Source organism: Schistocerca americana, chromosome X, assembly GCF_021461395.2.
Source record: "Schistocerca americana isolate TAMUIC-IGC-003095 chromosome X, iqSchAmer2.1, whole genome shotgun sequence".
NCBI classification, from domain to species: Eukaryota; Metazoa; Arthropoda; class Insecta; order Orthoptera; family Acrididae; genus Schistocerca; species Schistocerca americana.
Genome location: NC_060130.1, coordinates 710,398,589 through 710,425,557, shown reverse-complemented (window position 1 = coordinate 710,425,557; position 26,969 = coordinate 710,398,589). Strand labels below are relative to the sequence as shown.

Here is a 26,969-nt window from a genome sequence, read left to right as displayed (position 1 = left end):
CCGAAAGCTACAGCATTTACTGCTTTCAGTATATGCGAAATAAACAAATTTCGAGGCTTACCCTGTGAAAATTTAAACTACTTCTTTAACACTATGGAATCTGAAACGAAATATTTAGGTTTTTGAGCTTTTAAATTTTTTAAGTGACTGTAAACCACATGGTCCAATTGAAATTTAGTTTGATTTGCAGAGGCAACTGTTATTCTTATTTAATGATTATGGGAATGGAAAACTATTGGTACGCACTTGATCCTTCGCGCAGTGCAATCCTAATTGATGATTTCGTTGGGTCAACATGGAGACACGTAGGGATCGTCGCTGTGAAGTCCCATGTTCGACAATTTGCATGAACGGTTTTCTTCGAAATACTTGCACCTGCATCAGCACGGTACTCTGTCGTCAGATCTGTCAAACCTCATCTATCCTGATTAACAGAGAGAGGGAAAACTTAGATTCTCCACATTCTGTGGTGAGGCATGGACGTCCAACATCGTGTCGCATACTCGTGGTTTCACCGTCCTTCAAACATTTTTCATAGATGCTCACGACAGTAGCTTACGAACAGCCGACCGGCTTTACAATTTCCGAGAATCTCGTGGTCAGGCGCAGGGCCATAAACAATCTGTTCTTTGTCACAGTCGCTTGTGTCAGTGATGTTCCTCATCTGCGCCACGGAGTGCCGCTAGAGTGATTTCCCATTTGTCTCCGCTTATAAACTTTTCTCACCGCTACATGCTCCCGCAGCGCCACCGGGTGGCATTCGGTCTCGGGCTAGACTGTGGTCATAATGTGGCATATACACTCCTGGAAATGGAAAAAAGAACACATTGACACCGGTGTGTCAGACCCACCATACTTGCTCCGGACACTGCGAGAGGGCTGTACAAGCAATGATCACACGCACGGCACAGCGGACACACCAGGAACCGCGGTGTTGGCCGTCGAATGGCGCTAGCGGCGCATCATTTGTGCACCGACGCCGTCAGTGTCAGCCACTTTGCCGTGGCATACGGAGCTCCATCGCAGTCTTTAACACTGGTAGCATGCCGCGACAGCGTGGACGTGAACCGTATGTGCAGTTGACGGACTTTGAGCGAGGGCGTATAGTGGGCATGCGGGAGGCCGGGTCGACGTACCGCCGAATTGCTCAACACGTGGGGCGTGAGGTCTCCACAGTACATCGATGTTGTCGCCAGTGGTCGGCGGAAGGTGCACGTGCCCGTCGACCTGGGACCGGACCGCAGCGACGCACGGATGCACGCCAAGACCGTAGGATCCTACGCAGTGCCGTAGGGGACCGCACCGCCACTTCCCAGCAAATTAGGGACACTGTTGCTCCTGGGGTATCGGCGAGGACCATTCGCAACCGTCTCCATGAAGCTGGGCTACGGTCCCGCACACCGTTAGGCCGTCTTCCGCTCACGCCCCAACATCGTGCAGCCCGCCTCCAGTGGTGTCGCGACAGGCGTGAATGGAGGGACGAATGGAGACGTGTCGTCTTCAGCGATGAGAGTCGCTTCTGCCTTGGTGCCAATGATGGTCGTATGCGTGTTTGGCGCCGTGCAGGTGAGCGCCACAATCAGGACTGCATACGACCGAGGCACACAGGGCCAACACCCGGCATCATGGTGTGGGGAGCGATCTCCTACACTGGCCGTACACCACTGGTGATCGTCGATGGGACACTGAATAGTGCACGGCACATCCAAACCGTCATCGAACCCATAGTTCTACCATTCCTAGACCGGCAAGGGAACTTGCTGTTCCAACAGGACAATGCACGTCCGCATGTATCCCGTGCCACCCAACGTGCTCTAGAAGGTGTAAGTCAACTACCCTGGCCAGCAAGATCTCCGGATCTGTCCCCCTTGAGCATGTTTGGGACTGGATGAAGCGTCGTCTCACGCGGTCTGCACGTCCAGCACGAACGCTGGTCCAACTGAGGCGCCAGGTGGAAATGGCATGGCAAGCCGTTCCACGGGACTACATCCAGCATCTCTACGATCGTCTCCATGGGAGAATAGCAGCCTGCATTGCTGCGAAAGGTGGATATACACTGTACTAGTGCCGACATTGTGCATGCTCTGTTGCCTGTGTCTATGTGCCTGTGGTTCTGTCAGTGTGATCATGTGATGTATCTGACCCCAGGAATGTGTCAATAAAGTTTCCCCTTCCTGGGACAATGAATTCACGGTGTTCTTATTTCAATTTCCAGGAGTGTATATTCGCAGCTATGAATGTGGGCTACCTCCAACTGTAGGAGGGAATGACGACAGCGAAAATTTGTGCCTGATCTGAACCCTACCGAGCGTGGTGGCGCAGTGGTTAGCACACTGGACTCGCATTCGGGAGGACGATGGGTCAATCCCGCGTCCTGCCATCCTGATTTAGGTTTTCCGTGATTTCCCTAAATCGCTCCAGGCAAATGCCTGAATGATTCCTTTGAAAGAGCACGGCCGAATTCCTGCCCCGTCCTTCCCTAATCCGATGAGACCGATGACCTCGCTGTTTGGTCTCTTCCCCCAAACAACCCAACCCAACCCTGAACTCGAACCCGGATTTCCCGCATGTCAAAAGCGGTCATCTTAACAGTTTCGGCTATCCGTGCACGCTTGATAGTCAGACCCAAACTTCCACAGGCCTTTGTCCATGTGTCATTAACCCGCACTCGTGCACTTACTGAAATTACCTATGGGAGAGACGTTTAATCGAAAGTCGCTAGCCTAGTTTCGGCGGATAAATACGATATTGCAGTATCTGTAAGAAGTACTATGCTGCGTTCCTTCCAACAATCAAGTATGTCCGAAGAAACACGCACGGCGGCGACCACAGCCGCGATGAAATACGGAAAATGGATTCGCGGTTCGGAATAAGGGCAACTTTCGACTGTGCAGTGGAATGACGACAGTCAAAATTTTAATTGCCGTGATTCCAGTCTACAGTTCGAGGTTTCCCGTATTCGCAACTGCGAATACATTTTCTGCATTTCATGACGGGTGTGTTAGCCTGTCCGAAGGAACATTGCATCGTTCTTCTTACAAATACAGGCACTGCAATATCTTATCGCGTGTTCGTAATGTTCTGACTTATCAGTGTATATCTAGGCGATCTTCACGTCATCCTATTGAGCCAGTGCTCGTGTCACTCATTAAGGAAAAATAATGAAAGCTGATACCGAGAGGAATGGAACTGTGTTCACTGCCGATACTTGGACGAAATTTTTGGATCTTGTACATTATTATTTTGTTTGGGTAACCTGTTTGCAGCTTAGAAGTCCATCAACAGACTATAACTGACTATCATCATGAAGGAGGATACAGTGCTAGTGAACAACTATGAAAAGATGTTAATCATGGGATGTGAGGAGAAAAATCAGATTAAATGTCTTATTTGACAGTAAAATAACAACATGACTGGAAGTATTTAAGCTAAAATGTAAAAGATAATGTACAATTGTGGTGTGCATACTGTAAGACCATCAGATTATTTGACTTGTCGCTCTAAGTAGGCGAGTGTCAGCAATATGTCTCGTGGTCTTATCGTCGCGTGTTTATCTTCTGCCGTTAGGTCAGACGATAGAAATGGCACTTGCACGCTTAGAGTAGCAGATTGACGGTGACCAAAATTGACAATCTGAAGTTCCTTTGCTCTTGGTACATTAATCTTATTCTCACGTATCTCTGATACGTGACAAAAGTGTCTCTATATTTATCTTCATGGCTATGTACAGGAATATGGTAATCTTATTAGGCGCAGACTGAAACTTGACTATAGATTGGTACAGACTAATGCAGACAAATGCAGACTGACTAATCGGAGGTCTGTACACTCGTTATAATACCTCGCGCGTTCAGGTATCACTGCGCGAGTGTGATCCGCGAGGAGAAAAGCTTCTACATTAGCAGCAATCTCATTGGCTGCGTTACATATTAATACCCGGATCGGCGGAAGCAGAATTTCGTCCGTCTCTAAGGCACCGCCATACCGTAGTGTGGAGACGGACGAGCGCTGCGCATGCGCTGTTGTGCTTAGCCGGGCGCGCTCTAGTGGGAAAGTTGTGTACGCGCTGACTACGCGGAACTATGTACACAACAACAATTGAATTCAGTTTCTTAGGCTAACTGTAATTCGATGAGGTGTAATGAAGATGTACAGTCATGCTCAAAAGTATCCGAACGACCTAAATTGCATTTCCACTGATCCCAAACAACCCACATAACACAGCTGCCTAGCAGGTCCTCTAATCGCTCCTTGGTACAGTCGTTTGACTATTGAAAATGGTTCCAACAAGTTCAAATGGTTCAAATGGCTCTGAGCACTATGGGACTCAACTGCTGAGGTCATTAGTCCCCTAGAACTTAGAACTAGTTAAACCTAACTAACCTAAGGACATCACAAACATCCATGCCCGAGGCAGGATTCGAACCTGCGACCGGTAGCAGTCTTGCGGTTCCAGACTGCAGCGCCTTTAACCGCACGGCCACTTCGGCCGGCGTTCCAACAAGTCACCACTAGAAAACTCTGCTCTGTATCGCAATAACTCAAAATATATAGTAATACCACGATTCTACAAATATCAGGGAACATCATATCACAAATACGACTGTCCGTAAAGCTTGTAAGCTCACATTTATCGCAAAAATGACATATGTGAAATGTTTCCACCCTCATTATTACGTGAGATAGGTAATACACGTAGTCAGTTCGTCGTATTCATGATGGCCTCTTCAAAGTAACATATCGTACTTGTTATTTAACACAAAATGACATTAAAATTTACGTTATTCACTAGCAGCTAGTTGAGAATATGTATGAACTTCAAATGACACGACGAACCGCCTCGTTCTGCATATGGATTCAAACCCAGGTCATGCAGACTAAGATTTCGTGACTGACGGAAACTAACAGTCATTTCTGACTAGGCATACAGAGAGTGATATATCTCGATTTTAGACAGTATCAGTTAGCAAATATCAACTTTAAATTACATAACGTAAACATTTTTAACGGACGCGAATTCCTACCCAGCATCTATTGTCCCTGTTCACGAACTACGAGAGATGTTAAATACTGCTTTTCAGACGTAACTTACTTGAAATGCCGTGAGGTAAAGCTTTGTGTTCGACAGGGATTCGAACCCAGAACCTATTCGGATTGTTATCGAAGCACAATCAACTGTGACACATCGGATTTTCTCGGCAGTAGCTAGATGTTTTAACTGCAATGACGAGACGAAACATTAACTTTTGCCTTCCCAGGACACCAACCCGGCACCTATCGCTGTTACATTCTGGAGGAAACGGACGTTAAATATGAGATTGTTACACCAGCAACGACACGTGAGCATGTTTGAACTAGAAATAATATGACGAAGAGTTCAGTGCTGACTGAGAATCGAACCCCACACATATCGTTATTGACTACACACAGAGACGTCAGCTACCGAATTTATCTCCACCAGCAGTTCGGAATAACACCCTTGAACTTACAGTGATCTCTCAAATAGTTCTGTGCCTCACTGGGAGTCAAAAACGTCAGATACCGTTAGTGCTGACAACGAATGAAAATGCATTAAAAATCAAAATTATTATCCACCAGCACATAGGTGTTCTCATGCTAGAGCTTCAAAATACATACTGAAACCTTTAGTGCCGGGCCAGGATTCGAACCCGTTCACGCGCAATCTGTGGAGATGTTGAGGAATCTGCAGTTTTGAACAAACAACAGATAGTAGTCGAGCTGTATTGTCACGAAGGGATCAAATTCCGCGTTAAGGGCGGTCTGAGTTGCATTCCAAGTTCAGAACCAATTTTATCGACATACAGAACCTCGAATAAAAGATGGAATAAGTGTCCTGTGACCCTACATAGCGTTTGTTTCGTCGCTAGAAATAAATAACTAGTATAAGGAAGGTTACTGGTGATAGAGTTCCCACATTTCGCCACTCCTGACTTTATTGTGGTTCAACCTAACGTATACTTGGTAGAGAAGGAATATTATGTTTAATGTGAATTTCAGACCACAATGCCATTATACCTTCTTCACTTGGCGTAGTCAGAAGAGAATAGTATCTGTCTCTCCCTATTAAAAATCATCGGCAGAAGTGGGAATCGAACCCAGACCACCTTCATAGGAACCTACCATCATACCCATGCGCCACACTCGATGAGAATTCTGACACTGGCTCTCTCTCTCTAGTGGGTTGCAGCATGTTCAGTACATTCATTTACTTGGTTGACCGAATCGCCATGAACTAGCTGCCTCGGCTACCCAGTGTATACATTCGACTCTATTTTGTAATCACCTAAATAAAATCATGTAACTGCCATCTACACAGAACTGCCAACAGTGTAGGATGCAAGATTTAAATAGGAAGTGTTCCTTTCCATTTGAGCTAGTCTATTGCGCTATCTGTTTGTTGAAAACGTCGTGCAGTGCAAAAGAAAAGCTGTAACTGTCTGTCTCACAGAAGTATAGATCCGGCCATATGCATTATCTCACAGCACTGTGGACTGTGCAAGTTCTGGAAGAACTGCTGTCGACTTCTGGAGCTGCAATCGCTGCAAAACAGGTAGCAGCATAACGGTAAGCGTCGCACATCGTCGATAAAACGTCGCGAATTCTGTTACATTCGCTGCTACACTTTTTAAAACGCAATTCTGCTGTCTCTTGAAGTTATCGATTTAATGGAACTTTGAACATAATTCCCTTCACTTCTCAGCCCAAAATATCCGCATGTGGAAAAAGGGCTAACCTCTGCGACGTTTCGTTCTTTTCAGGTTTAATAGACAGCCAGGCAGCAGATGCGTCTCGAAACTTTTGTACTCGTATCATGTATGGGGAGAGCGCATCGTGCCAGAATAGTCAGAAAAGTATTTTCTCCATTAGCAGTCGTCTGGTAGTGGCATTTCATTCTTCTTCGAACCTTGTTTGACAGCTTCAACTCAGAACAAGTTTTCTACGTGCATGTAATCAATAAACTGCATGTGCATTGTCAGACTGTTATAGATAACATCAGAGAAGTCGCAGATATCGTTGATGATTAATTTCTCTCCCAGGTTTAGTATTGTTTTAACAACACCAAAAGAAACCTTACGAAAATTGTGCACTGTATTATAAGAAATGAATAAAACTACCCACGATAACCTTACGACGGAAGTCTGTTTTAATAAAACTGAGTATCTGTACACAAGCGTTCCTCAATCGGCACTAATTAGTAAAATACTACTCACATTTCGCTTGGGTTTGTGTTTAATTGGTATACTGTGTCATACTCAACAGGTATGCAAATGTGGCATTTCATAAATAAAGTTACGTATTCCTAGAAACCCAACATTTGCATGTCAGCAGCGAAAGAGGCGTTACCTGTTGTGTAGCATTGTAAGTTTTTCACCATTGCACTATTAACTGAAAGTAATTTCTTGCGATTTCCTTATCGATGTTCGATCTGACTACTTGTAGCTCTTTCACAGAAGAGATAAAAACGTTGCTGTCTGCGAGACTGGAACCGCGAACCATAACAGACGCTTTCTCACAGGCCAGCACGTCCACCCAGAGCTAGCGAACAGATACGTGCTATGCCTTCCTCTTACGAGGCCAATAGTTACTAGAACTCGTAAACCGCTTTTTAAAGGACGAGATTAGTTGCGATTTCCACGTGCAACGACTTTCCTGGACTGAAAACCGTAAATTTTCAATCTTTTGTTACATTTCAAGTGATAATAAGTCAGATTATTCAATGGAAATGACAGGAAAAATCAAGTGAACTTTGAGGCTTAATTCCGTGCAGTAACTCGTCGATCACAGAGTTGTCAAACATACCTTGCCTTGCTGCCAAATCTAAGTTACAGTACCAGCAGGAAGAAGACGAACCGATGTGATCCTACAGCGGGCTGGGAAGTGACCATAGCTGGCGTCTCAAAGCTGTGGCTGCTACAGCCTGGAATACGTAATGCGTCTGATTCGCATTTCTGTAACCAGGTTTATGGACTGGAGCGTAGTTACTAATAATACTCAGAACTGACTGCAAACTAAGCAACATAAATCAGTAACTCTCATAGATGTTTTTATATTACTTTCGTAACTGTACTCAAAACTAAGAAACTCATTCACGGACGTTTTCGTGCCTCGCCGATAGTCGAGCACACCAAAAAAGTAAAAATAAAAAAAGAATTGTGTAAGTGTGTGTGTGTGTGTTTGTGTGTGTTTGTGTGTGTGTGTGAAAGAGAGAGAGAGAGAGAGAGAGAGAGAGAGGGTAAAAGATTGTTGTGAAGAAATAGTATGCTCGTATGTAAGGAAATCTTTCATTAAAATGACACGTTTCACATCATTTCGAAATGTTGTATTCATGATCTATGGAACAAGTATTAATCTAATCTAATCTCATCGTATCATATTGCTGACTAGCCGTGAAGAGTCATGAATTCCCGAAATTTTCGCCAATATCAGTAAAAAAACTTGAAAATAAATGAGGACAGTTTTTGTAATAAACTGGGACTCCTATCAACACCCTTTCATCCCTGTTAACTAACCACGACAGATGTCTATATACCCCCATTCAGAAGCAACAAAGTGTGTATGCATTTAAAGATGAAGTGCATGATGTGAAGTTCTGTGACAGAGATAGGCAGCCAACACGTCATCGGATTGTTAATTAAGTAAAATCAAATGTTAGGTATCGGTTTTTCTTACCAGCTGCTACGTGTTTGAATCTAAAATAAGGATACAAACTTTTGTGCCTGAGCGACAATCGAACCACACTCCTATCGTTCTTCTTTATCGTCCACGCATATAGCTTAAGTATCAATTGCTTACTCACCAACAGTAAGATGTGTGCGTGTCTTACCTGAAATAGGCCACATTTGCATACCTGTTGAGTATGACACAGTATACCAATTAAACACAAACCCAAGCGAAATGTGAGTAGTATTTTACTAATTAGTGCCGATTGAGGAACGCTTGTGCACAGATACTCAGTTTTATTAAAACAGACTTCCGTCGTAAGGTTATCGTGGGTAGTTTTATTCATTTCTTATAATACAGTGCACAATTTTCGTAAGGTTTCTTTTGGTGTTGTTAAAACAATACTAAACCTGGGAGAGAAATTAATCATCAACGATATCTGCGACTTCTCTGATGTTATCTATAACAGTCTGACAATGCACATGCAGTTTATTGATTACATGCACGTAGAAAACTTGTTCTGAGTTGAAGCTGTCAAACAAGGTTCGAAGAAGAATGAAATGCCACTACCAGACGACTGCTAATGGAGAAAATACTTTTCTGACTATTCTGGCACGATGCGCTCTCCCCATACATGATACGAGTACAAAAGTTTCGAGACGCATCTGCTGCCTGGCTGTCTATTAAACCTGAAAAGAACGAAACGTCGCAGAGGTTAGCCCTTTTTCCACATGCGGATATTTTGGGCTGAGAAGTGAAGGGAATTATGTTCAAAGTTCCATTAAATCGATAACTTCAAGAGACAGCAGAATTGCGTTTTAAAAAGTGTAGCAGCGAATGTAACAGAATTCGCGACGTTTTATCGACGATGTGCGACGCTTACCGTTATGCTGCTACCTGTTTTGCAGCGATTGCAGCTCCAGAAGTCGACAGCAGTTCTTCCAGAACTTGCACAGTCCACAGTGCTGTGAGATAATGCATATGGCCGGATCTATACTTCTGTGAGACAGACAGTTACAGCTTTTCTTTTGCACTGCACGACGTTTTCAACAAACAGATAGCGCAATAGACTAGCTCAAATGGAAAGGAACACTTCCTATTTAAATCTTGCATCCTACACTGTTGGCAGTTCTGTGTAGATGGCAGTTACATGATTTTATTTAGGTGATTACAAAATAGAGTCGAATGTATACACTGGGTAGCCGAGGCAGCTAGTTCATGGCGATTCGGTCAACCAAGTAAATGAATGTACTGAACATGCTGCAACCCACTAGAGAGAGAGAGCCAGTGTCAGAATTCTCATCGAGTGTGGCGCATGGGTATGATGGTAGGTTCCTATGAAGGTGGTCTGGGTTCGATTCCCACTTCTGCCGATGATTTTTAATAGGGAGAGACAGATACTATTCTCTTCTGACTACGCCAAGTGAAGAAGGTATAATGGCATTGTGGTCTGAAATTCACATTAAACATAATATTCCTTCTCTACCAAGTATACGTTAGGTTGAACCACAATAAAGTCAGGAGTGGCGAAATGTGGGAACTCTATCACCAGTAACCTTCCTTATACTAGTTATTTATTTCTAGTGACGAAACAAACGCTATGTAGGGTCACAGGACACTTATTCCATCTTTTATTCGAGGTTCTGTATGTCGATAAAATTGGTTCTGAACTTGGAATGCAACTCAGACCGCCCTTAACGCGGAATTTGATCCCTTCGTGACAATACAGCTCGACTACTATCTGTTGTTTGTTCAAAACTGCAGATTCCTCAACATCTCCACAGATTGCGCGTGAACGGGTTCGAATCCTGGCCCGGCACTAAAGGTTTCAGTATGTATTTTGAAGCTCTAGCATGAGAACACCTATGTGCTGGTGGATAATAATTTTGATTTTTAATGCATTTTCATTCGTTGTCAGCACTAACGGTATCTGACGTTTTTGACTCCCAGTGAGGCACAGAACTATTTGAGAGATCACTGTAAGTTCAAGGGTGTTATTCCGAACTGCTGGTGGAGATAAATTCGGTAGCTGACGTCTCTGTGTGTAGTCAATAACGATATGTGTGGGGTTCGATTCTCAGTCAGCACTGAACTCTTCGTCATATTATTTCTAGTTCAAACATGCTCACGTGTCGTTGCTGGTGTAACAATCTCATATTTAACGTCCGTTTCCTCCAGAATGTAACAGCGATAGGTGCCGGGTTGGTGTCCTGGGAAGGCAAAAGTTAATGTTTCGTCTCGTCATTGCAGTTAAAACATCTAGCTACTGCCGAGAAAATCCGATGTGTCACAGTTGATTGTGCTTCGATAACAATCCGAATAGGTTCTGGGTTCGAATCCCTGTCGAACACAAAGCTTTACCTCACGGCATTTCAAGTAAGTTACGTCTGAAAAGCAGTATTTAACATCTCTCGTAGTTCGTGATCGGGGACAATAGATGCTGGGTAGGAATTCGCGTCCGTTAAAAATGTTTACGTTATGTAATTTAAAGTTGATATTTGCTAACTGATACTGTCTAAAATCGAGATATATCACTCTCTGTATGCCTAGTCAGAAATGACTGTTAGTTTCCGTCAGTCACGAAATCTTAGTCTGTATGACCTGGGTTTGAATCCATATGCAGAACGAGGCGGTTCGTCGTGTCATTTGAAGTTCATACATATTCTCAACTAGCTGCTAGTGAATAACGTAAATTTTTAATGTCATTTTGTGTTAAATAACAAGTACGATATGTTACTTTGAAGAAGCCATCATGAATACGACGAACTGACTACGTGTATTACCTATCTGACGTAATAATGAGGGTGGAAACATTTCACATATGTCATTATTGCGATAAATGTGAGCTTACAAGCCTTACGGACAGTCGTATTTGTGATAAGATGTTCCCTGATATTTGTAGAATCGTGGTATTACTATATATCTTGAGTTATTGCGATACAGAGCAGAGTTTTCTAGTGGTGACTTGTTGGAACCATTTTCAATAGTCAAACGACTGTACCAAGGAGCGATTAGAGGACCTGCTAGACAGCTGCGTTATGTGGGTTGCATGTGTATCAGGCGAAATGCAATTGAGGTCGTTCGGATACTTTTGAGCATCACTGTACGTGTACGAATTACCTTCATCTCCTGGTACAGACATGTGGGTTTAACGGAACGGTACGTGAGTTGACAAAAATCATGGGATAGCAATATGTCCATACAGTTAGTTTTAGTATCGCGTACACAGGTATAATAAGGCAGTACGTTGGCGGAGCTGTCATTTGTTATCAGACGATTCACGTGAAAAGATTTCCTACGTGATAATGGCCGCACGGTGGGAATTGCCGGCCGAAGTGGCCGTGCGGTTAAAGGCGCTGCAGTCTGGAACCGCAAGACCGCTACGGTCGCAGGTTCGAATCCTGCCTCGGGCATGGATGTTTGTGATGTCCTTAGGTTAGTTAGGTTTAACTAGTTCTAAGTTCTAGGGGACTAATGACCTCAGCAGTTGAGTCCCATAGTGCTCAGAGCCATTTGAACCATTTGAACGGTGGGAATTAACAGACTTAGAACCCAGAATGCTTGTTCGAGATGGACGCATGGGACATTCCATTTTACAAATCGTTAGGGAATTCGGTATTCCTTTATCCACAGTGTCAAAAATGCAGAGAATACCAAATTTCAGGCATTACGTCTCACCAAGGTGGCCGACGGCCTTTACTTAACGGTTAGCATACAGGACTCGCATTCGGGAGGACGACGGTTCAAACACGAGTCCGGCCATCCTGATTTAGGTTTTCCGTGATTTACCTAAATCACTTCACGCAAATGGCTCTGAGCACTATGGGACTTAACTTCTGAGGTCATCAGTCCCCTAGAACGTAGTACTACTTAAACCTACGGACATCGCACACTTCCATGCCCGAGGCAAGATCCGAACCTGCGACAGTAGCGGTCGCGCGGTTCTAGACTGAAGCGCCTAAAACCGCTCGGCCACTTCGGCCAGCTTCACGCAAATTCCAAGATGGTTCCTTTGAAAGGGGAAGGACGATTTTTTCCCCATCCTTCCCTACTGCGAGCTTCTGCTTTGTCCCTAGTGACCTCGTTGTCGAGGGAACGTTGAACACTAATCTCCTCCTCCTTCACTTAAAGACAGAGAAAGTGCTAACAGCCAAGAAACACTGCGTGAAAGAACCGCAGAAAACTATGTGGTACGTACGACAAATGTATCCGTTAAGACAGTGCGGCGACTTTTGGTGTTAATGGGCTACCGCAGCAGACGACCGATGCGAGTGCCTTAACAGCATGACATCGCCTGTAGCGCCTCTCCTGAGCTCATGACCATATCGGTTGGACCCTAGACGACTGGAAAACCGTGATCTGGTCACATGAGCCCCGATTTCAGTTGTTAAGAGCTGATGGTAGGGTTCGAGTGTGGCGCAGACCCCACGAAGCCATAGACCCAAGTTAACAAGGAACGTGCAAGCTGGTGGTGGTCCCATAATGGTGTGGGCTGTGTTTACATGGAATGGGCTGCCTCCTCGTTATGTTCAGCTACTTAGAGACCATTTGCAGCCATTCACGGACTTCATGTTCTCAAACAATAGTGAAATTTTTATGGATGAATATACGCCGTGTCAATGGGCCACAGTTGTTCGCAGTTGGTTTAAAGAATCTTATGCTCAATTCGAGCGTATGAATTGGTCACCCAGACTGCCCGTCATGAATGTCATCGAACATTTATGGGACATAATCGGGAGGTCAGCTCGTGCACAAAATACTGCACTGGCAACACTTTCGCAATTATGGAGGCAGCATTCCTCAATATTTCTGCAGGGGACTTCCAACAATTAGTTGTGTCCATGCCACGTCGAGCTTCTGCACTATGCCGGGTAAAACGAGATCCGGCACGAAATTAAGAGATATCCAATGACTGTTTTCACCTAACTGCACAGCTGCGCTTATCAGTGTCTTTCCGTCGTTAGCATCCATGGCAAGTGAAGTGACGTGGAAGACCATGGTTCAGATATTCGCCATTCCATCCAAGTTAATGTTTTCTGTGATTACGCTGAGTCGCTTAAGGCAAATACCGCAATGATAGCTTTGAAAAGGCCACTAGTGACTTTCTGTCCCAGCTTTTTAGAATTCGAACATGTGCTGCGCCTCTAAGAATCTAAAAGCCTCATTGTCAACAGGTCTTCAAAACGTTAACCTCCTCGTTTCCCCTTAGTACCAAACTGTTGCCATCTCTAGAAGAATTCAACTAAATGTAATACGGAGAAAGTGAGGATTGATGCAGTTCAACTATAAAGATAAAATTCATTAATCGCTTCAAAATCTAAAATGTTACATGGTTCAGAGCAAAATATCTCGCGAATGAAGATATTGTTCTTTCTGCCTTACAACGCTCAATTAACGGTCCAGATTCTAACAAAGAACCATCTTTTTCTTAACCCTAGATTACTAAACCCTCGTAAAATTTGTGACTGCAGTTGGTATCAATTCGCGGTTCCCGTCAATCAAGTATTGTCAGTGGAGAGTGCAAACAGGACATTTTGTACTTATATCGTATGTAACGTTCCATGGGAGACCCTATAGTTGGATTAACTCGTGCATAAACTATAAATTTTGACCTCCTTTCTGTAACATATGAAACGTTAAAATTTACAGTGGTTTAGTAACAATGTTACATTTCCCTCCTTTATTGTTCTAGGATTAGTAAGTCGGTGTACTGAATTCTTCCTTTGTGTGCTCTCTTCAGTTCCCTGAATAACCCATTGAAAAATAATTGAAGTAAATTTTTAAAAGTTGACATGTTTGTTTACGTGGTTCATGTGTTTTGGATCAGTTATGTCTTAGAAAATGGGCTGATAACGCGAAACTTCGGTCGTACAGTAGTAATAATGTTTGTGAAATAAGGCTAAAAAGTGTTTCGTTTAGTTAATAAAATACACAAAGTTTCATCAAGAACTCACAGTTAAAGCAACTGAAACATTTAAATGAAGTAGATCACTCTACGCATCTCTAAACTCAGCCGTGTGGTCTCGTGATGTTTTCGAAGAATCATTGTGCAGTTCTGTTCCCAACAGCTACAACACTAGTCAGTTTATACGTTATGTGTTTCAAGCGAGATTACAAAACAACATTTATACTTTGCTTTTACTGTACATATCTGAAGTGACAGTAATCCTGCAGGCTAAACGTCATAAACTGCTGCTCTTGTCCATTATTCTGTATCTAACATAGCGAAAATGTGCCGGGCTTCGTGTCTAGATGAAGACACTGGGTGCCGTCCACATAATTACGGAGAACAGTGCAAGTTTGATAGTCGAGGAGAGCGCTGCTTTTTCCAGAGGCACAGCTTTGTGGGTTATCTGATTATTTAATACAACAGTAGTCATCCAGTTCATGTATCGCAAACGTTCAGCTACTGCACACGTACACCTGTGAACTACAGTGTTATACATCCACTGTCTTGCACGGATTTCTCAGCGCGGACGATTTATCTGCCTGGTCATGGCAACAGTTGACTGTTATGGGATATATTTAAATATCCGCAATATGTATTACTGTTTGTGAAAACTGCAACACTCAGAAGGATTGATCTGAATCTCTCCAAAGTCAGACGATGCGTAAAAGAGTGGAAACATAATAAGTGATTAATACTGCAGAGAGATGGTGTACATTTAGGCCCAATAGCTCCCTCTTTCGTGTGACCGGACAGGACAATGTTACTCGACGCTCAGTCGATGCAGAGCCGTCAAACAAAGCGGAAACGTGCAAGCAAGTGGCAATATGCTTCGTTGACATCAAAGGCGCGATATCAGCATGTAAGAGAGTACGTAGGGGGAAGAATGACTGGCCATTGGGAAACAGGTTTGTCGTATCGTGACATTGCGGCTCGTGAGGGGCACCCTGTTACGAAAGTGATCCGAGTGTGGAACTAGTGGGCAGAAGAGGGCCGTACACAGCGACTACAAGGTAATGGGCGACACTATGTGACCTCGGCGTGAGAGGACTGCCATCTTGTCCACATGGCTGTAACCGACAGACCAGCTTCGTTCACAATGCGAGCTCGACGTTGCAGCACTCCAACGGGCATGGACATGTCTTCGTCAACAGTTCGACACCGTCTGCTGAGGGCTAGACTAGTGATACGCTTGCCATTACGTCAGCTACCCCACGCCTCAGATTCAAATCGTTCAAATGGCTCTGATCACTATGAGGCTTAACATCTGAGGTCATCCCGTCCCCTAGAATTTAGAACTACTTAAACCTAACTAACATAAGGACATCACACACATCCATGCCCGAAGCAGGATTCGAGCCTGCGACCGTAGCAGTCGGGCGGTTCCAGACTGAAGCTCCTAGAACGGCTCGGCCACAGCGGCCCGCCGCCTCAGATTCCAATGGACAAGTGAACACTATAGTGTATTCGGCCGAGTCTCCCTTAAATTTGTCCTACAGTGATGGCCGCGCTCGTTTTAGACGTTACCGTAGTGAATGCATGGGGCAGACTGCATTGTTGAGCGGTACAGCGGACAAACCACAAGTGTGATGGTGTAGGGTGCCGTTGACTATATCATACTATCTCGAATCCTACAGATTGAAGGCAATCTGAGCAGCAACTGCAGGGTCATAGAAGTTTGAGGTTCGAGGCACTGCCCCTCCTACGGGCAGCTCCACATACCAAATTTCAGCAGGACAATGCTTGGCCATATATGGCTAGCAATGTGTAAGCCTTCTTCGAAGAACGACGGGTGCTACTGCTTCGTCAGCCTGCACGTTCGGATGACGTGTAGCCCATCGACAAAGTCTGGGACACGGTCAGTCGGCAACTTGGTTCTTCTGCGATCACTGTCTTGTGGACACGTATACAGAACACGTGGCAGTATGTTCCCCAGCAGCATATCCAGACCCTCTCTGATACCATTCCACACGTATGAAGCCTCTGACTACAGCAAGTGGCCTCACATCGTACACAATTCTCATTCTCAAAATGCGGGTACATTTCTGAGATTCTAATCATTTATGTATCGTAATGCCACCAATCTGTGGAATAAATTTCATTGTAGTCACAGGTCTCTTTCTTGGAGTTACAATTTTCACAAACAGTGGTGTAGTTACCTGGTAGGTAGATACTAACATAGATTGGATCGGACTACCAAAGTTCGTATACACGGAGTGACTCATTTAATGTCGTACAAAATGTCGACTCGTCACCGAAGATTGCAAGACTCCATTTCCAGTCTTGGTTCGACACGGCATACATTTGAAGCTATAAAAGTCCTTGAGAAAGATGCTTTAGGGTGGCAATTCAATTTGATATGGCTGCCGCTAAAGAGCATCACACTGTCCATATTCATGGGTCCAATTTCGGCATTTAAAAAGGATCCTCTCGTAAGATTTAAGCTAACAAAGCATCTTCTCCCTCCAGTTGAACATACCTTAAACCACTGTCTGGAATCCTCTCCAGTATCCTCCAACCATAAAATTAGTATCTCTGGGATTCAGTTGCCACCGTACACGTTTCTGCATATCGACACACCAAATACCCAACCCGCTCGCATAGCCGTGCATATTGAAGACGTGCTGGTCTCGGATGCATCCGCACAAGGGATTAACGGTGTGATTCGGTTTGCCGCCCAGGCTGGATGCGGGTTTTAGCCAGTTTCCCTCATCCCACTAGGTGAACACCGGGCTGCTACGTAAGTCCCTCCTCAGTTACGCGATTCACATACTTTAGACAACTTCGCTCACTTTCACGTGAATAACACTACAGTCAGACTATTGGGATACACACATTCTACCTCAAGAAAATTTGGAAATTTGTGCTAAGGTATTATGGGACCAAACTGCTGAGGTCATCGGTCGCTAACCTTACACACCACTTAATCTAACTTAAACTAACTTACTTTAAGGACAACAAGAACACCCATGCCCGAGGGAGAACTCGAACCTCCGACGGGGAGTCCCCCGTGAACCGTGACAAGGCGCTCCAAACCGCACGGCTACCCGGAACTACGCCCCAAGAATAATAGGATAGCGTCAGGACGGGCATCTGGCCACCTCTTAAATTAATCATTCCAAATTAATTAATAACCATGCCACCCCAGCGCCGATAGGCGACGAAGACACAAGAAAAAGAAGCAGCACCAGATACCCAGGCGTACTAATTCCTGGAGGTGTATCAACGACGTTACAGCCAACTATGGAGCACTCTCTGTATCGAGATAGATTAAGAGAGCACGGGCAACATGCAGTCTTACGTCATCTTATTCAGAAAAAAGATAACGTCTCGCAAATCTCGGAGACAGACTACAGCCGCAGGTGTTAATAAGTCACAGATTTAACAACGGGCGTCCCAGTTACGTGCTGTGAGAAGTAGAGTTAATCCTTATGTATACCCAATGCCACCGCACACCAACCCGTCATGTGACGGATACATACGAGGTGTGGCTAGAAAAAAACCGGACTAGTACTGGTGAAACAATAAAACGAATGCAATAAGGCTGAAAGTCGCGTGGCCTGTCACGTGACTCTCGCTCCGCCTACTGCTCGAGTTTCATCTGCCTCCTGCACTCAGTCTGCCCGTGGCGTCTGTTTTAAGTAGTTGACGTTTTGTTTGTGCGTCGGAAAATGTTGAGTGTACAGAAAGAACAGCGTGTTAACATCAAATTTTGTTTCAAACTAGGAAAATCTGCAAGTGAAACGTTTGTAATGTTACAACAAGTGTACGGCGATGATTGTTTATCGCGAACACAAGTGTTTGAGTGGTTTAAACGATTTAAAGATGGCCGCGAAGACACCAGTTATGACACTCGCACTGGCAGACCATTGTCAGCAAAAACTGATGCAAACATTGAAAAAATCGGTAAACTTGTTCGACAAGATCGCCGTTTAACAATCAGAGTTGACAAGGAAAGTGTTAGGCAGATTCTTCATGAAAGTTTCAACATGAACAAAGTGTGTTCAAAAATGGCTCCAAAATGTCTCACAATTGAACAGAAGGAATGCCGAAGAATGATTTGTTCTGACATCCTGGAAAACATTGAAAGTGATCCCACCTTCTTACAAAATGTTATTACTTGCGATGAATCGTGGTTTTTTACTTACGATCCCGAATCTAAACGCCAATCGATGCATTGGGAAACTCCTGGTTCTCCACGACAAAAAAAAGCACGAATGTCAAAATCGAAATTCAAGGCAATGATGATTGTTTTTTTTTGACATCAAAGGGATTGTGCACATTGATTGGGTACCAGAGGGACAAACAGTGAATCAGCATTACTACATTAGCGTCCTGGCTACCCTACGTGAGCGAGTACGGAGAAAACGGAACGATTTGTGGAGAAAAAAGTCATGGATCCTTCACTAAGACAATGCCCCAGCTCACAGTGCGTTGTCAGTGAAGACGTTTTTGGCAAAACACAACATTCCCATCTTAGATCATCCACCCTACTCACCTGATTGGCCCCCTGTGACTTTTTTCTTTTCCCTAAAGTCAAGTCAGCTTTGAAAGGAACTAGATTTGAGACTGTTAAAGCAGTAAAAGAAAAAGCGACGGAAGTAATATATGGACTTACCGAAAATGATCTGCAGCATTACTATGAATAGTGGAAAATTCGTATGGAGCGGTGTAGAGACCGAGGAGGAGAGTACATTGAAGGAGATAACATGAAATTGTAAATAATTGTAAATAAATGTTTTTTCCATCATCAGTCCTGTTTTTTCTATAACGAGGAGCATTTCTACAACGATTTTCTATAACGATTAGAAATACAGTCTGGCAACTTTCTTTCTCCTCGGAGCCTTTAGACACTGATATATCCGTCGTGATATCCTACGCCAGGTGTGGGCAAATAGCGCCCTCGGGCCACATGCAGCCCACGAATGGTTTTTGTACCGCCCGCCAAGGCAGTCAGAATTTTTATGCAACAACTTATACCTTTTCTGAAATGCAAAGTTAAGTGATGTGTTCAATCATTTTAAAAGGTGCGGCCCTCCGCTACCCTCTGCTTCCACAAAGAGGTCCGCGTGTCAAAACTATTGCGCACCCTTGCCCTACGCGGACCCGGGACTCGTCTGAAAAGCGACATGATGCCTGTGTCCAGCTGGCCGCACTCTTTCCTGCCGCGTCATGGAAAGTCGTAACAATGGTCGCCGTGCTGACAGTTGACGGTATTCCAAATGTAACTGTACTTCCGTCAGGCCACTTGTCTCACTATAAAGAAGCCCGCTTCATGGCTCTGGATACGTGACGTGGCAGTACGATACTTCACAGCCGAAAGAATGTCTATCCTCTCGGGTGCTACTCATCGGGACGGTTGAGATCCTCCATGGCGCTGAATACGACCCTCCTCAACTAGTCAATTCCACATTCATATTACACTCGTGGAATCCCGATCAACGTGCGCAGAAACATCGCAAAATGATTAACCACAGTCACCATAGGTGACAATCATTCCACTGTAGAATTCCGACACGTGATTCTTAAACGAGAAGTAACGCAATCCTCTCGCAAAAACCCAACATTTAAATGAGATTACGGAATGAGAAGACAGCAGCGCAATCCTTCCCTATATACAGAATACAGGTGAAGTTTCTCCTGTGTACCTTATATGGTTGCACTGAAGTTCTTGTCATTTACATATCCAAGCACGTAGTACAGTCATACCCATCAGACGTTAGTTGCATATCGCCTTCATGTAGTTGCAATTTTAATGGCCAGCAGTATAGTTGTGCCACTTGCCCATTGGAAGACTCTTTGATGTCGAAAGCCGTAGACCACATGCAAAGAAAGACATTGTCTACGAATTAATGCCAAATCTGTAAATAATTTACATATTTGTGTTTGTCTTTATGAAGTAGTGTCGTTGCAGTGCTTATGATGATAGTATGTTGATACCATCTCAAAATGTGATTCACGATACAAACCTTCGTGCAGTATCACCATACAGAGAATAGATAATCATCCTGATCTGGTCTTCGTTTCAGGCTGTGATTTAATTTATGATAACCACGCTACACAGCGACAAACAAACGCGCCTTTATGGATAGCTGGGCTGTGTTTCGTGTACTTACTGTTGTTCATAACATGCCTTAAATGCATTTATCGTATGTGTTTCTCCTTAATACATCGAAGCTTGTGAAAATACAGTTAAAACAGAGCTGACATTCACTACACGGTATAGAGAAAACCACCTGACAAAGAGACCAGAGAGTGGTAAGGGGACTTAGACTTTAGCAGAAAATTCCAAATAGTCACAGGTAGGAAGTACGTCGTTATGGGGCTGTGGCCTTGTAACGGCAGCCAACCAGCTACAAGCACCGTTGTATTTTGCGTTGACATAAAGTTCCGCTGTGTGATAACGTCCTCCTAGAAAAAGAAAACCCATCTCCGAGTGGGGAGCACTGAGGAGCATTTTGTCCTCAGTACAGGGGTAAAAAAGGTAATGACAGTCAATCCTTATGTAACGCTGCCCTGTAAAAAACGTAATGCGGAAGAAATTTACATTATTAGTACTTAGAGAGTTGTAGGAGAAGTGGTACCACACAGTTCTTGACCACCTGGTTGTGCGACATTGATCTGGATAAACCCCCAACGCCTCTGCAGTGTCACGTAGAGCGAGGGAGTAGAATTCTATTCATATTCCTCCGTTAGTTGAGCCGGAAATTGATATTAGCACAATACCAGCGACGTTATTAGATAGAGCGATAGGCTGTATGTCGGCATTTACACTCACACACACATTCACACTTAACACATTTGCTGAGGAAAGACGAGAGTCCCATCTCAGTACAGGATTGTTGTTTCTTATTGTGGCCTTCAGTCCGAAGCCTGATTTCATGCAGCACTCTACGCTAGCCTATCCTGTGCAAGTCTCTTTACCTTTGCATAGCTATTACAACTTTCATCCACTTGACCCTGCTTACTGCAGTCGAATCTCTGTTTCTCTCCGATTCGATCCAGTACCTCTTCGTCAATTATCCGATCTATGCAACTAATCCTCAGCATGTTTCTGTAGCAGCATACTTCAAAAGCTACTATTCTCTTTTTTCTCCTCTAATATCTACAATTTTTCGTGTACTTTTACTTCCATATAAGGGTACACTTCAGAGAAATACGTTCAGAAAAGTCTTCTTAACACACGACATTCTGTGTTAATATTAAAAGTGTTGGAACTTTAATAGAGGCAACTATTTATTTACAGCTTCTACAAAATATTACATGTTTCAAAGTTTTATTGTCCTTCAAAGAAATCACCAGCATTGTGCATAACCCGTTTCCAGCGATGTGAATGTGGAAGGATACCGTTACTAGCGGTGGTTGTGTTGATAACTCGACTGCAGCGGTCCGTTGTCCGATGAACCTCTGTAACAGTTCTGAAGTAAAATGCCGTGACTTGCTGACGGCACACATGCTTAAGTCCGGAGAGTGTGACGGGTGGTACAACACTTCCCTTCCCATCAAACTGTCCTGCAAAATGACGGGCTGGTCCTACAGAAAGTGTCACCACTTCCTTGTCTAAGCTGTTCATTTTTGGGTCACATCCTGATACCAGCTTAGGAAAAAAATGGTTCAAATGGCTCTGAGCACTATGGGACTTAACATCTGTGGTCATCAGTCCCCAAGAACTTAGAACTACTTAAACCTAACTAACCTAAGGACATCACACACATCCATGCCCGAGGCAGGATTCGAACCTGCGACCGTAACGGTCACGCGGTTCCAGACTGAAGCGCCTAGAACCGCACGGCCATACCGGCCGGCGCTTAGGAAAAGAAACGGCGACGCTTTCTGCAGGATCAGCCCATAATTTTGCAACGCTGTGCTCGGGTGCATATGGCACAAGGTGACTGATTCTTGTTCGATCGATATGGCTGCGAAGTACTGTACCATCCACTACACTTCCCGGACTTAAACCCTTGTGACTCAAATTTGATTCGTAAGATGAAGGAAGCACTTCATGACATTCGCTTCAGAATTGTCACTCAGATGCGTCGGGCAATAGACAGCTGAAGTTGAACTATTAACACAACTGGCGCTGCTAAGGATATCCAACGAAAACCACATCGCTGGCAGCTGGTTATACGCAATGCTGGTGACTACTCTGAAGGACAGTAAAACTTTGAAACATGCATCTATTTTGTATAAGTTGCAAATAAATAGTTGTCGCTATTGAATTTCCAATATTTCTCATGAACGGTTTTCTTGCTACTGATAGTGTGCATTTTATATACTCACTACTTTGGCCATTGTCAGTTTTTTGCTCCCCTAATAGCAAAACTCATCTACTGCTTTTGCCAGAGACGTGCGGTGACAGGAAGAACAAGACTGCTGGTCAGATGACGCAAGAGCAGAACAACTAATGAGCAAAAAAGTAGCGATGCAGATGAATTATATAGTGAACAAATTATCATCTAGTACATACACAAAGCCAAGACTCACTACTCTAACACAAGGATATATGCCTACTAGCTCTGCATAAGATGAAGTGATTAAAAATTGTGTAATGAGGTAAAAGAAATAAGGGGAATGAAATCTAATTTCGGTGGAGGACTGGGATTCAACAGAAAAAGAAGTAGAAATAATAGGCGAACATGAGCAAGAGGGCTGGAACTAAAGGGGAAGCCATGTAATAGGAAGTTGCACAATGAATTTGACCTAAGGATCATGAATGAAGATTATATGCATGGAAGATTCTTGGAGGCAGGGCAGACTCCAGACATAATCTGTAATGGTTAGATAGAGATTTAGAAACTAGATTTTAAATTGCAATACATTTCCAGGAGCAGATGTGCGTTCTGAGCATACAGATTAAAACTGAATAAACTGCATGAAGGTAGAAATTTAGCAAGATGAGACCCGGTTAAATTGAAAGAACTATAATATTTTGAGAGTTTCAACGGAAGATTAGGGAAATAATGACTGAGGAAGGGAAAGGAATACAATAGAAAGACGATTGGGTGGCTTCGATAGATAAAGCAGTGAATACAATGTAAACAGAGAAAAGACAGCGCCCAGTAGAAGTACTTGGCTAACATACGAGATATTATAATTAAATTGACTAAAGAGGAATATACAAAAACGTTGTAAAGAGCTTGGAAGAGTTGCTGAACGAGATAGACAGTATCTAGAAAAGATCATTAACTAACATCAAAGTTAATTAAATGTGGTTATGCTGAGATGAAACTGATGATGAAACTCGTAAAGAAGACATAACTCGACTGAAAATAGCAAGAAAAGCGTTTGCAAAGAAGAGATCTTTTGTGAAGGTATTTGTGTGGAGTGTAGCCTTATATGGAAGTGATAAGTACGCTATAAATTGTACATACAAGAGAAAATACAAGGTTTTCAAATGTGGTGCAACAACAAATTCTGCAGACTAGTTGGTTATATCGGATCACTAATGACGATGTACTGAATTGAATGGGAGAAAAAAGAAATTGATTGCACGAACTGACTAAAAGAAGCGACAGATTGATGTGACACATTCAGCGGCACCAGCGAAAATGGTTTGGTAATAGATGGAAGTTCTGAGGGTAACAATTGTGGAGGAGACCCGAGCTACACTGCAGTAAGCAGGATCAGGTGAATGAAAGTCATGTCAGCTACGCAGAGATGAAGAGACATGCACAGGATAGAGACTAGGGTCGAGAGTTGCACCAAACCACTGTTTGGATTGAAGACTACAACGAATCGTAGTGTCGTGTCGGGCTTCCTTTACCCCAGCGTAGTGCAGCACCTCAATTTGACATTGACTCAACAGGCCGTTGGGAAGTCTCCTGTAAAAATACTAAGCATCTATAGCCGTCTATAACTGAGAAAGCGTTGCCAGTGCAGGAGTTTTTGCACGGACTGACCTCTCGATTATGTCTCATAAATGCTCGATGGGATTCACGTCTGGCGTTTTGGGTGGACAAATCATTCGCTAGATTGTCCAAAATGATCATCAAACCTATCGCGAACAGTTGCGCCCCATCGACATGGCGCGTTGGCATCCATAAAAATTCCATCGTTGTTTCGAAAAAAGAAGCCAGACATAACCATTTCCAGTCAATGATCAGTTCAACTGGACTATAGAACTCAATCCATTCCATGTAAACAGTCCACACCATCATGGGAACACCACTAGCTTTGACTGTGCCTTGTTGACAACTTGGGTCAATGGCTTAGTGGCGTCTGTGCCACATTGGAACCCTACCATCGGCTCTTACCAACTGAAATCGGGACTCGTCTGACAAGAGCACGGTTTTCCAGTAGTCTATGGTGCAACCGATATGATCATGAGCCCAGAAGAGCCGCTGCAGGCGATGTCGTGCTGTTACCAAAGGCCCTCGCATCGGTCCTCTGCTGCCATAGCGCATTAACGCCAAATTTTGCCTCACTGTCCTAACGGATACGTTCGTCGTATGTCCCACATTGATTTCTGCAGTTACGTCATGCATTGTTGTTTGTCTGTTGCCACTGACAACCCTATGCAAAGACCGTCGCTCTTGGTCGTTAAGTGGAGGCCGTGGACCACTGCGTTGTCCGAGGCGAGAGGCAAAGCCTGAAATGTGATACTCTCGGCACGCTGTTGGTCTCGGAATATTGAATTCCCTAACTATTTCCGAAATGTAATGTCCCATGCGTCTAGCTCCGACTTCCATTCCACGTTCAAAGTCTGTTAATTCCGTTTGTGCGGCCATAATCACGCCGGAGACCTTTCCACATGAATTATCTGAGCACAAATGACAACTCCGCCGATGTACTGCCCTTTTATACCTTGCCTACTCGTCTCAGTGTGGCCCCTCGCTCTAAATGACACTGCAAAGAGGTTTGGGGTCAATCCAAATCACTGGCGCATAATCCTATTCGGTACCACTTCTCTTCCCACTGCTAAGTACTGATACTGAAAATTTTTTCCACTCTATTGTAGCATAAGGATCGTTTGCCATCACAGGAGCATCCGTTAGTGGGGTCACGTACAGCAGCAAATCCTAACTAAGTGGTTTTCGCGAAAATTGCCTTCGAATTAGTTATACGAGTATTTCCGACAGGTACTTCAGCCACCCTAAAATCTAAGCAAGGCAAAATCTGGATTCAGTATCGAAACATAGCAAGGTGTCGGCTGCACGTACCTCGAGCAGGAGCGGCGGCGACAGCTGCGTCGGCACTGGCGGCGGTCAGTGCGCCCGGGAACTGGCGACCGCCACAAAATGCCGGAAGCACCTACGCCCTGCTTCCGGCGCGCTGCCAGCTGACCAGTCCGTTATGCACGCGGATGCTGCGACGGAAGCTGCCTGTCGCTACCAATCTCGCGCGGGAAATACGATGGCTCACCATATGATAGGACGCCTAACACGTGGAGTTTCAAACACAGAGCGCCGCATGAAGGAAGTTTAGCATTAGCGGCATGCGTTACACAGATTTGAGTATGTCATATTTTGACTGAATTGCTCGAAATAAGTTTTACGCCACTCAACACAGCACCACTTTGAACTCAAAATCACTATATACACTGTCTCAGCAATAGTATGTGGACACTTATTAGTGGATGCTAATGTGGGATGTGTCCACACTTCGCCTTTATGACGTCTTGAACTCTCTTTGGGGAACACTTTAAATTAGGTATCGGAATGTCTCTGGACGAATGGCAGCCCACTGGTCGTTAAGAGCCGAAACTAGAGAAGGTAGTGATGTCGCACTCTGGGGTCTGAGGAGAAATCGGACTTTTAACTCATCCCAAAACGGTTCTATTGAGTTCACTTCGTGGCTCTCGGCGGGTTAGTCCATTTTAGAAATACTGCTGTCCACAAACTATTGTCTCACAGATGCTACTTAATATTCCTATTTTTCATTTGTTTTTATCCCGTATCTACACTGCTGGCCATTAAAATTGCTACACCACGAATAAATGCAGATGATAAACGGGTATTCATTGGACAAATATATTATACTAGAACTGACATGTGATTACATTTTCACGCAATTTGGGTGCATAGATCCTGAGAAATCAGTACCCAGAACAACCACCTCTGGCCGTAATAACGGCCTTGATACGCCTGGGCATTGAGTCAAACAGAGCTAGGATGGCGTGTACAGGTACAGCTGCCCATGCTGCTTCAACACGATACCACAGTTCATCAAGAGTAGTGACTGGCATATTGTGACGAGCCAGTTGTTCGGCCACCATTGACCAGACGTTTTCAGTTGGTGAGAGATCTGGAGAATGTGCTGGCCAGGACAGTAGTCGAACATTTTCTGTATCCAGAAAGGCCCGTACAGGACCTGTAACATGCGGTCGTACATTATCCTGCTG

The 26,969-nt window shown here is 44.2% G+C and overlaps 1 protein-coding gene across 1 annotated transcript in view; it reads right to left on the bottom strand.

The window, feature by feature from the left end:
• The window catches only part of LOC124555548 (MAM and LDL-receptor class A domain-containing protein 1-like), a 399,742-nt gene extending 373,900 nt beyond the window's left edge, over positions 1-25,842 (bottom strand). The window contains exon 1 of the mRNA XM_047129504.1: positions 25,789-25,842. The gene's annotated coding sequence lies outside the window, so the exon portion shown is untranslated. The remainder of the gene's footprint in view (positions 1-25,788) is intronic.
• Between the last annotated feature and the right edge of the window lie 1,127 nt (positions 25,843-26,969).